Source organism: Lepidothrix coronata, unplaced genomic scaffold (assembly GCF_001604755.1).
Source record: "Lepidothrix coronata isolate B3197 unplaced genomic scaffold, Lepidothrix_coronata-1.0 Scaffold149, whole genome shotgun sequence".
NCBI classification, from domain to species: Eukaryota; Metazoa; Chordata; class Aves; order Passeriformes; family Pipridae; genus Lepidothrix; species Lepidothrix coronata.
The window spans coordinates 1,450,568-1,462,708 of NW_016690329.1; the positions used below are offsets into that span (position 1 = coordinate 1,450,568).

General features: G+C 42.5%; 1 protein-coding gene across 6 annotated transcripts in view; it reads left to right on the top strand.

Annotated features, from left to right (window-relative positions):
• MFSD6 (major facilitator superfamily domain containing 6) overlaps positions 1-12,141 on the top strand; it is a 34,546-nt gene that overhangs the window by 2,202 nt on the left and 20,203 nt on the right. The window contains exons 3-8 of one of the 6 annotated variants that reach the window (XM_017828508.1): positions 859-948; positions 2,438-2,540; positions 2,887-3,033; positions 3,817-3,869; positions 8,981-9,083; positions 10,348-10,493. The gene's annotated coding sequence lies outside the window, so the exon portion shown is untranslated. Of the gene's footprint in view, positions 1-858; positions 949-2,437; positions 2,541-2,886; positions 3,034-3,816; positions 3,870-3,898; positions 4,040-4,178; positions 4,280-8,980; positions 9,084-10,347; positions 10,494-12,141 lie in introns of those variants that run through there. The other 5 variants (XM_017828503.1, XM_017828506.1, XM_017828504.1 and 2 more) reach the window with 5 other exon arrangements.

Here is a 12,141-nt window from a genome sequence, read left to right on the forward strand (position 1 = left end):
TCCATCAGTGCCAGCCACTGCTGTTCACACTACGTTTTAAGAATTTAATATTTGTGAGACTGTCACTGCACATCAAATTCAATACTTGCCAGTGGATTCAAAGGTTCTTGAGCTGAGGAAAGGCTGACTACTGTATAAGCAGATACCACACAAACACAGATCTAAATTTAAGGGGAAAAAAAAGAGGAAAAAGGTCTGTCCAGTAGGAGGAAGTTTGTATATACACACACAATAAACACAGTCACAGTATACACACTTTCTGTACTGTTTTGTGCATTGCTTTTCCCTTCTCTTTGCTAATGAATGTAATGCTTCCAAAAGTATTTGATTAAAAATTAAAGGAAGGGAGTCCTCTGCCTCCCTGCCAAACCAGACAGATCACTGCAATGGCTGTCTCACTGGCTGTGAATATTTTGTCCTTGGTTACCATTAACATTGCTGGAGCTCTGTATGATTTGCTGATTCACTGGGTGACTGTTCCTCAGTTCCTCTGTTGGGATTTTTCTCTTACTGGTGACATAGTTGCATTTAGTCTTTGAAACACTAGGAAAAAGTCACGTTTTTCCTTCTACTGACTTAGAGTCTTCCCAGATGTACAAACTGTTGTGTTATGAAGAACTTCCTCAAGAGGAAGAAATAAACGTCATAGTTCCCTTAATGTAGCGCCTCTCCTGGCAAAGGACTGACTAAAAAAATTAGTTTTGATGTTATGCAAAATATATTAAAGGTCTGATGGAAATGAAAGCTTTTCTGTTTTCTTCACTGTACTCTGGGGCAAGTCCTAGCAGCATAAATCTCACCTTCAGCTTATCTTTCTAATCTGACTGATGTAAATTTTTTTTTTTGGTTTTGGCTCAGAGTTAAAAGCTGCTAAAGGACAACAGAATATTTTGGGTCAACTGGAAATTCTTGATTTCAAAGTACAGCTCCAGCTCATGAAAGAAACCTGTAAGTTTTTCTATACATTAAAATTTAAGCTCCTAGAAACGATTTCCATAAGACAGGGCTCACATGCTTTACCTTTGTCACTACTGCAAAATAGCAGAAGCACAAGATGCTCGTATCATTCATATAACCTACCAGATGTTTTTTACATGACAGTTGTCTGTCTTATGCTATGTTTGCTTTATTTTCCCTCTAACCTAAGGAACAAGCCATGGAGTCAGCTGACACCACTGCGTCCTTTTCAAGCCAAATCTAATATGTGCAGTCCCAGCAGCTATTTGTATATAACTTTGTTTATTTTGCTTTTAAAAGGTAACTACTTTGCTTTAATTTTTCAGTTTACTTGGTGCTTGCTTTTGACATTAAATTTGGTTATTTGGTTTTTAAGCTATAAAGCATTGGTAACTATTTTTGGCAAGCGTTCTCACCATGATATATGGTAAAGTCATATGGGGAACATGAATAGAAATCTTTATAAAGTAAAATATGCATTGAAGCAAAACTCCCAGGAACACACAGGCATGGATAAGTTTAATCCAGTGTGGCTTTACAGTACAGAGTTGATTATATGGCATGTGTATGTATAATTTGTATTTATTTTTAAAAGTATTATTTCTGAATATTCTAATATGCAGTGGTCAGGTACATATTTATTAATGTCACTCTATTAGCTAAGAGAAAAAGATTGTTGTTTGGTATGTCACATTTATATATCACATTTTACTGCGATTCAGAGCCTGAACCAGAGGTCTTTGAAGAAGAGATATTTCAATTAATTTAAATAGATTTTACACCTGGCTCAGCTTTTTATTTAGTTTTATACTAGCAACTATTTTAATAGAAAACTTTATACTTCAAGTAATTGTCAACTACATTTCCTTTCCTCTGAACACTGCTTTGCCTAGAAATATCTGTGATAAAAATACATTAGGACAGTTTGTGTGCAGAGCAGCAGTTTCTCCATTTTTGTTAACCCTCATTTTCATAGCTGAAAGAACTCTCTGAGCAAGTGTAATAATGTGTAACAGGGTGTAACACAGATCTTTACACACAGCCTCACTGAAAGATATAACCATGCAGAACCCTACTATGTTCAGTTTTGCTCAGGCTAGAGTAGCTTGTTCTGTGGTCGGGCTTTTCACAACACTCCTCACACCGCTGGATTGGGCTTTTAAACTCAGTAAGAAAACACTTAAATATATATATTAAAAATTACTTTTTCGTAGAATATATTTAGTACTTATAATATATAGGTTTCTATATCATATAAATAAGATTTATATATATATATATGTATGTATAAAGAAAACATTGTAAATCACTGTATTAGTCATATTCTGTACTCTGGTCCTCAGCTGTAACTTCTTGTTCACATACCTGGTTATGCAACTGCCTTCAAAGAAATGTTACATATTTTGTTTTAATTCCTCTATTGAGAGAGCATTCAAAATTATTAATTTATTTTTTTTTAATGTCCCTGGCTCCTCCAAAGCCCAGTAGAAGGAAAGGGAATGATCAGGATGCAAGTCTTAAGAAACACAGCTCCAAAAAAGGAAAAACACAGCTGCAGAAGATGGTCACATTTTTAATGTGTGGTGGGTAATGTTGAGTTATCAGAGGTTAGGGAAAGACTGCTTTTATGGCTCCAGTAAATGTAGTCTGTGATTACAAAGATCAGCTTTCCCTTTTCAGTTCACAAACAATGACTGGAAATTATTTGAAATACATGTTCTCCCTAAAAGCATTTCTAGTAATTTGCCAAAAAAGTCTCTATTAAGATTAAATAATTTCAGTTGGAGCAGAGATCTGATTTATTACAGTAACATTTTGTAATAGACCCCCCACTACAGGAGCTGATGGTTGTCTGTCTCTGCATTCTGCAAGATTACAGGAGGCCTGTGCTCCTGGTCTCAGATGTGGCTTCTCTTTGTACTTAATTAGCCACAAGGGAGATTCTCAAAGATGAAGAGTTCTGAAAATCCTTCCAGAGACAGATGATAAACAAGCCTTCTCCTGCCCCAGGTCATCTCCCCTAGGAAATTCAGCTTTGGTCTCCTGCCTCCTTCACGAGAAGCCTTTACTGTAGAGGTAGGCAAGATTTTAATGGGACAGTGTCCTCAATGGCAGGTGTATCCATGTACAGAGATCGTGCCCCATCAGTATGTCAGCGTGGCAGGGGAACAACCTGGAGAGAGCATTGCCTTCCATGGAGTCTGGAAGCCCTTCCACTTCGGTGAGGACTCCAATTAAATGGGTTGAATGCCCATTTGGTGCAAATGGGTTGGTGCCCCTGTTCCTGTCTGTCTGCCTCATTCATGCAAACTTGTAGTTTTATCTCAATTTCTGCCCTTGGGCAAAATAATGCAATTTTTTTTTCCTTGAGGAAATGGGGATCCTCCCTCAGAAAAGGGAGGTACAAATAAGAGGATGCAAGTAGTAATGTGTTTGTTCTGTGGTATCCCAGTGAACGATGTCTGCAGTCAGGTCAGTGTCCCAGGCAGAAGCTGCCTGTGCTGTGCAGCTGAGAGGGATGGCCAGTGGAGTTTACTTGCTTTATTGACCTGCTTGGACTAGGGCCCAGTGTGCACTCTTGTGTAAAGAACACCAGCACTTGAGCTTAATCCTCAGACAGCTTCAGTACCTCCTGTTCAGCTCAGGGCTGATAAACACCCTAAATCTCAGGATGGCCTTTCACTTTCTGACCGTTCCCTTTCTTTAGCTCAACACCGCTGACCTTTTGATATTTCAGCACGGCTCAGCTGTTGCTCAGGAGTCACTCTGCCTTTTTCTGACTCAACAATTACGGGGAGCCGGGGGAAGTTTATGTTGTTGTTGTTTTAAACGTTTACGTAATTTTATTTGACTGTTAAGTCTAGAAACTGCCACCGAAGAGGTGATGCCAGTGGCTGCGAAAGGCACTACAGGTAATTAATTCGTTACGCTGTAATACGCGTAACGTAAGGGCACTTGCAGGAGCAGGAAGCGCTAACGAATGTCACTTGGCCGTCCGGGGCCCGCAGACGCTCCGCAGACACTGTTTTAGAACCCGACGCGTCCCTCCGCAGGCACAGACCCTCGACAAGGCAGCGGCTGAGTACGGGGCTCCCCCGGTCAGGCCGGGCCCGAGCCCCGCGGAGGCGGTGCCGGCGGGGGGCGGCTCCGCCCGTGGCTGCCGCCCGTCCCTCCCGCAGCGCCCCTGCGCGGCGGCGGCGGCGCGGCCGGGCCGGGGGGGCGGGAGGTGCGCGGAGCCGCCGCCCGCAGCAGCAGCCGCGGCGGCAGGAAGGGGCTGCGATGCTCCCGGCCGAGCGCCCCCCCGGAGCCGCCCCCGGGCGAGGTGAGTCAGCGCAGCCCCGCGGTGCCCCCGCGGGGGCCGGGCCGGCAGCCAGGGCCGCCCGCCGGGGCGCCGCCGCCTCCCCTGCCCGCGCTCCGCGGGCACCCACCGGCGGGCCCCGGCCCCGGCCGTGGCGCACCGAGCCGGGGGGAGCCGGGCGGCCGCCGGGCCGGGGAGACTGTGCTCCCCCGGGCTCTGCGCCGGTACCGGCGGGCCTCGTCCCCGCGGCCGCCTGGGATGCTGCCGGTGGGCCCGCGCCGCAGCCTCTCCCGGCGCTCCCTCCCGGAGGCGGTTCCTGCCGCGCCGAGGCCGGGGCCGGTCAGCTGCGCCTCAGCGGAGCCGGGCGGCCGTGCCAGCCCCGCGGCCCTGCGCGGGGAGCGGAGCTCGGCGGGCCCCGGCCCCCGCCTCCAGGAGCTGGGCGTCAGCCCCCGCCCAGAGCCCCCGGCGCTCCCCGCGGCAGGGTCCTGGTCCCCGGGGGTGGCCGCTGGTCGGGCCGTGTCCCGCGGGAGCTCCTGCACAGGCATCCCGCACTTCTCCCCGCCGCCAGCATCCAGGCGTGGCGTTACGTGTGCCTGTCACTCGGATCCAGAGCACTTATGTCCTTAAAAGACCAGCGGCTTCAGTAAGCGGGTTGTCAGTTGTTCCTCTGTTTATTGAGACAAGCGTAGGAATAGATGCTTGTTTAGGAAAACAGTGCTGAAGGTGCCATAGCTGCTACGGATGCCTGCTATGTTCAAGTTTGACAGAGTTTAAAACCCACGTCTGCTCAGCAGCTCTGAAGTTTTAACAGCAGGCTTTTTTTAAATGTTGTGTTAATGAAAAGGGCAGTGTTGAGGAGTGATGAACTTGGAGTTTAGGGGAGCGGATAGTGGCTGTGCGAACATTACACTGAAGTGTTTCGGTAAAAATTCACCCCAGACATTATTACATTATTAAGATACATTGGCTCTTGTCCATTGTAGTTAGTAATGTCCAAGGAAAGAGACTGTAAAATGCTGCTTTTCTAGCTTGACTATTTTTATTGTGTGTTTTTTTCCCTGGATAGAAATAGTAGACAAAGGCGACGTTTACTTTATTGTTTGCTTTCTCTGAAGACCCACTGGGGAACAGGGGAAAATAAACCAATTCTCTCTTCAAGCATAGTGTTTGTGATAGCAGTCATAAACCCAGGGAAAATCCTGAGAAGACTTAAAAAAAATTTCAAACAGGTGAAATGAGAGCAAAAGCCGACGATGTGAGGAACCTGTGGTTGATCACTAATGTGGCTGGTGCTAGGGCAGAACTTAAACACCACCTAAAATTCATCTTAATTTTAAGCTAGAGCACAACGGGCCTGAGTTTATATGACAGAGTGGGAAAGGGAACCGGTGACAGCCGGTGGTGGTTGGTCCCTGAGGCTGGGAATTGACAGGAAGGCCTCTCTGTTTTGCAACAGCCCGCTGCTCCTGCCAGGCTTGGTGGGGCAGCTGGGTGCCTGTGCCCCTCCCCAGTGCTGGCAGCAGTGTGCTCCTGGAGTCCTGCAGCTCTGAGCACTTGCCTGGTCTGCAGTTGAAGACACACTTGTTATTTACCATCGTTAATCAGGTGTAAACCTTGGCGGTGTGGGTACGTAGTTGGCAAAGTGAAAACTGGTTAAAAGAACTGGAGGCTAGTGCTGACTAAAAATAAACTGTTTAGCACGTAGAGTCTACCAGGACATCTTAATGTGCATGTAGTAAATGGAGAACAAGGTTGGAAAACAGGAGTCCTAACATGTGGGTTTAATGATTTTTCTTTAACGTGAGGCTCTGATAGTGTTCTTTTCTTTAATCTTAATACTAGCACTGTGTTGCAGCAACTTGGCAACTTCAGACCTATCATAAAGTGCATTAAACCTATTATAAACCTGATCTTGACATACTTCAGGCATACTGTTGTCTCTCAGTGTAATTGAGTAAATGTGTCAGTGTGTAGGGTTTTTATATGCATATTGAAGAAGTGGAAAAACTTATAGACCAACACATTAAGTAAATGCATATCAGCAGCACAAAATAAAGCAATTTCAGGAGTTAAGTGCTTTAGAAGAAGGTGGTTTCACTTCATGGAAACCCTTATTATGGTGGTTAACGTTACAACACTTGTGTCTTGCCTCAAACTTGAAACAAATACATTTCCCAGCATTTAAGTTAATTCGCTATGTGTGAGTTTTTCCTTATTTTATAAATTCAGAGCCAGGTGTCCATGTGGTGGCCTCTCAGGAGGAACTGTTTACCTTTAGGTAACAGGGGATGATGTGGGGCAGGTGGGTAAGCCCGTGGGAGTTGGTCTGTATGGCTTGGCAGAGAACAGCCCCTCCAAGGGCTCTGCCTGCAGGTTGGCTTCCCTAGGAGAGGTTTGGGAACGTGATGCAAGAATAAATGAAGTCTGTGCACTCCACTGACGTGATGTAAGTTGTTTGCATAACATTCTCCTTTTTGGAATGGACGCAGGCGACAGCACCAGGCTGCTCCTTAGGGATGAAACTTGCTTGAAAATGGAAAACATGGTCTATTATTCATGTCTGTTGCAGCGGTGCTGTGTAGGCCTGCTGGATGCAGGGCTTGGTTCTGGAGTTGCTGCACGGATACTGTGGCACAAAGACTTTGATCCAAAGGTTTTGTAGCTTAGATCAATGAGACAAGTGGGGCTGAAGAGGAGGTGGTGTGCTTGGGCAATATGATGGATGCACTTGTGGTAGTTTCATCAGCTGGGGGGTGAGCGAGGTGAGCTTTCTTTGAAAGATGGATGGTTTTTAAGTCTACTTCACTAGCACAGACCTGTTCTGAATCAAACAGTAATTAGTGACTGGGGGAAAAAAAGGGGGTTTTGAAGAAACATGTTTTCTATTAGCAGATTTAAAGATGTTGGTATGAGAACTCCACGTGGAATTTAATGTGTTTGCTACAAAGTCAGTTTTCTAGTCAGTGGAATTCTGGAAGGAGTGAAAAAAGATGTGTTGCCATCCTGGCTGGCTTTGATTTATCCACACAAGGCAAACAGCAAGCTAGTCTGCTCTGTTCTTACAGCTACATGTTGTTTGAGAGATTAATTGATGATTCCTGTTTCAAAATTCTACTCTTGGAGTATGTTTTCCGAGACTGTATAAATATAAATTTTCTACTGTGAGTCATTTTCCTACGTATTTACTGGGTTAAGCCTCTAGATCATTTGCACTGTCTTCTGATGAGCTGTCATGGGGGTTTGTTTGTTCGGTTTTTAACATTCATATACATCCAAACCTGGATTTTGATGCTCTGCTTTATGAGTCATTATTATACTTTAATTCTGAAAGCCTAGTGAATGTAATATTTACGCTGAATTAAACTTCATTTTAAAACAACAGTACTTTTCACCTCAAATCTAACTTTTTGTTGGTTGGCAAGTGAAGTTTCAATGCCTGATGCTGTAAGTGCTGTGGTATTTTCCTTGAGAGGTTTAGGGATTTGCTACCCCAGTCTGATCTGTTGATTGGCTTTTTTTTTAATTTTTTTCCCTGAGATACAGTGTAAAGCAGGTGTTTGGTTGGTTTTTTTCCCAAGGTTTTGAGAAGTGACTCTGAGGAGAGAGCTGAGTTTTTAGTATACTGTTATTTTTATTTTCCTTATTATAATTTTTCTCTGTTTTATTAGAAACTTCTTGTAATGTCAGGTTGTCTTGAATAGATTAGCTTTTTATCCTTTCTGATCTTGAAATCCTCCTAATTATTGGGAGAGCCAGAGTAAATGAGGATCGATTTAAGAAATAAAAAAGGCAAGAATGCCAAGATGATACTTAACTAAATGCAGAATACCCATATTTGCCTCTTTTTAACTACCTGCCAAAGAGCCTCCTTGCAGTCATTAAAATGACCCCTGCATTGTCATCACTGAATTCCTTGGGACAAATTGTTTTTCCTCCATTCCTCAGATAGTTGTTCAAAGGTACAAATCTGCAGGGAAGTTGCTGTAGCCGTTTGCAGAAGATGACTGGATAAAAAACATGTCATAGATCTAAGGGTTTGAAAGCGGATTTTGACTTGCTGGAGGAGTAGATACAAAATCAGGTGGCAGGAATCTGTATCAGGAAACTTAGAAAAAAAATCATAGGCTCTACTTAAGTAAAAAAACCACCTTATCTGTCCAAATCTCGAAGGGAGAATAGCCTTGTGGTTAACAAGTGTGTTCTTTATATCTGAAGAGAAGCACATGCAGTTGTGCATAAAGAGGCTCAGAGCACATGTGATCCCACAGAATAATTCCCAGTCTGAGGGAGCCGGGTGGGCCACGAGCTTCCCGTGCAGCTGTGAGGGACGTGCGGTCCCAGGCCGGTACGACGGGGTCATGGGCTGGGGGGGAATGGGCACTTCAGGTTTCAATGAGCTCTTTTACAATTGTAGCCGTGTTAGGGGTGATGGGATGGCCAGGAAACAAGGCTCGGTTCCCTGTTCCAAGTTGTGTAGTGGTTTGGAAATGTAAACCTGTGTCAAGATAAAAGCTTGTTTGTCTGCCACAGGACCAAAGTGCTCTCTTGTGATGTACATCTGATGTGCTGTGCGCCTGCTATGCCTCTTCCCTTTCCCTTTGCTGGGCTTTCTCAGGATCCTTGCAGAAGTTCCTTCCAATTTGCATGTTAGGGCTTTGCTGTGTGTTTGTCCACTTATCTAAGTTTGAGGAAAACAGCCTTCAAACTGTTACTCTTGTTTTTTAGAGTGATGGTATCACTCAGAAACCTCTTTGGTCTCACTTGTCATGGCTGAACTGATGACATTCAACAGGCCTTTACCAAAGCTTTGTGTTCTCTTCAGCCTCAAGTGAGTTAAAATTTATATTCACTCTCAAATCCATTCTGTGTACTCTCTGAACCTTCCTTCCTCGCTCCTGTTCTCTGTCGTTCATTTTAAACTTGCCAGTAGTGCTTGTCTTTTGCCCTCCTACCATCTCGTGGGTCAGAAAAAAATTTTGCAAAATGAAGATACAGTATTTGAAGGCTGTGGTTAAAATAACCAGCAGATAAATAGACTTTTCTTACTCAGAAGTACGTTGGTTTTTATCTGTTTGGTTTGCTGCACATTCAGTCCCTGACTGGCACGGGGGTTTTGTCAGTAGAAGGAAAGCCCTGTAGATACAGGGGTTTTTTGGTAGATTTTTCAGTAACAATACCCCTTTGTTCATTTTGTCATTTTCAGGCATTTATTTTTAGAGCTTAAAAAATTGCTCAATATCAGTTTCAAAAACCTGACTCCTAAACAAACTAGTGATCAAAACAATAAAGAATGCCATATGGCTCCTACTAGTCTTGATGCTGTTATATTTCTGAAGAGTATATTCTGTGTTATTAATAATATTCAATGAAACACTCTCAGTGTGGGAAAATATTTACTGAAATTGTCATGAAATATACTTTTCATAGCATTCTAACCCAAGATGTTCTAGTCAGAATACCAGGAGTGTATCTTTTGGATTAATCCTTGCACACAATATGCTAGAAGAAGATGGATGCTGAGGCTGATATAAATTATTGAGGGGGGAAGAATATGCAGCAACCAAAGTGTTTAAAGATTAACAGTATAATAATTTGTAATATACCCACTATTCACACGGCATGCGAAATTTAAGTTCCACTTCAGTAGAAAAGGGAAACTAAATTAAAAAAGATTGAATGCTAATTGATCTGAAAGCCTTTGATATAACTTATATGAAACCACATGGGTCAGAGCTCATATATAGGAATAAGGAATATGGCTGCGTTGTTTAAATCAGGATAATTTCAAGTCATGTGCTTGCGAAGAATATGTCCTAAATTGTTTGTCCTAAAATATCCACATGGTTAAAATGTGAGTTCTGTCTTGTCATGATAGGAGAGGGAACAGGGAGGAAATCTATTCTTCAAAATTAAATGCTGTCAAGCTCTGATGTAGCTAGTAAGCAAGTTGCTGTAAACAGATGAGTATATACTAAAAGCTCAGTTACATCCCCTTGACAGAAGTGGGGCCCTGCACAAGTTCTGGAGTCTTTGTTGTCAAAGCAAGGCAAGGCATGAAGAGAATAAGAGCACTGATCTAATTTTCTCATTAGAAGGGCTTGTCTTCTGGATATAGAAATGAGCAAATAACCCAGAGTCCTTCCAGCAGTCAGGTGGATGTGGCTGGCTGAACTAAAAATTGCAGGAACTCACTAGACAACTGCTGGTTTTTGGTTCATGTGGCTTTTGATGGTAGCAGGTAAGAGCAAGAAACTGTGCTTTCACATTTGATTGTTCTAACAACTTAATTAGGACTGTCTAATCTTTTGACACTTCAAATGCCTTTTTTTATTTTTAAATCTGACTGAAGAAACTGGATTAAAAAACAAGGCTGTATGTATGTGCTGGCATTGTTTTTAATAACTTCTGACCTTGAGTACATGAATATTTAAGGTTCCAAGATTTTTGTGCGGCCTTTTCTCCGTAAGTGAAACCAGAGATCCTCATAGATAGTATCCCATAGAAATGACATTTAAAAGCAAAAAACATACACAAAGCTTAACAGTGTTTGGGAGTTTAATGATGGTATTTTTAGACTTGTCTATCACTGAACTGTGCAAGGTTTAGGTTATTTTAATGAACTTTTGTTTTTAGAAATACCCTTGGCTTGTTTTGTCAGCCATTATTTGTTTTTTGAATCAATAAGAAACAATTAATTTAACATACTAGTGAATGTTAGTCTCTTTTCTGTTATTAGCCTTGTACCAGTTTTCAAATGCATTGTCAGTATTTAAATAATGATGAATTAATTAATTTAAAGGCACTGAATATATCAATGCATGACTAATTTTAAGGGGATGATACTGTGCTTCCAGTTGAGTTTTGAATGACTGTGATTTCATTGTGCTCTTCTTCTTGGAATAAAGTGCAGACCTGCAAAAAATACTTATCATAGAATTATACAGTATCCTGAGTTGGAAAGGGCTCACAAGGATCATCCTGTCCAACTTCAAATTCTTAGAGAAGGTCCAGGTCATAAACTGAGTGCTCTTAGAGAAATTTCAAGTTCTTCTGAAATAAAATGCTGTTTTCAAATACTGGTCTTTCAAAAGGTTCCTGTGTGATAATAACACCAGTCAAATGAGCTAAGCTTCCTATATTAGATTTACAGGTACTAATAGAGCAAAAGTAGTTTTCAAATAATGATTTTGAGCTGATACTCTGCTGACGGAGCTGGTTTTTATTCCTTGAAAGGGAAGCTTTTCTTAGCTAGCCTAGCTTATTGGAATGAGTTGTTGTTTTTAACTGTGAAAGCTGGTTGGTCAGCTCAAAGTCTTAAGGACTGGTGAATTTATTTTTTAGCATTGCTTGTCAGTTTTGTACCCTTTTACTTCTGCAAAGGATAAGCGTGGGCAGCTGCAGTGCAGTTATCTTCCAATCCATCCTTCTTCAATTTCAGAATTTGACTTGAAGATACCATGGTAGGGCCTGTCTCTGTGTTTCTTTGCTCCCAGCTCTTTGATGTCTTTGAGGTTGTTATCCTAATTTCAATCTCAAAGCCCCATCCTAATTCCCACCTCTCTTGCTATGCAGCCTAGAAGCTCAAGCCTCCCACCGATTTCTGCTGTGGTTGGTTGTGGAGTGCTTAAAAAATCATTTTTTGAGAGGAGACTGATGAACCTTTTGAAGGCCATCATGAGGCTCTGTATAATAATTTGTTTTGATGATTAAAAATACCCGTATATATATATGTGACCGCATTATTTAATTACGAAACCATGGCTATTGTTTGGTATAGTGGGGAATACTGAAAATAAAGCAGTTAGCCTTGGGGGAGAAAAGACAACTTGAAAGAAGAGACTTGCAAAGGCTAGCACTTAATTGCCACAGTTACTCTGAATATATAA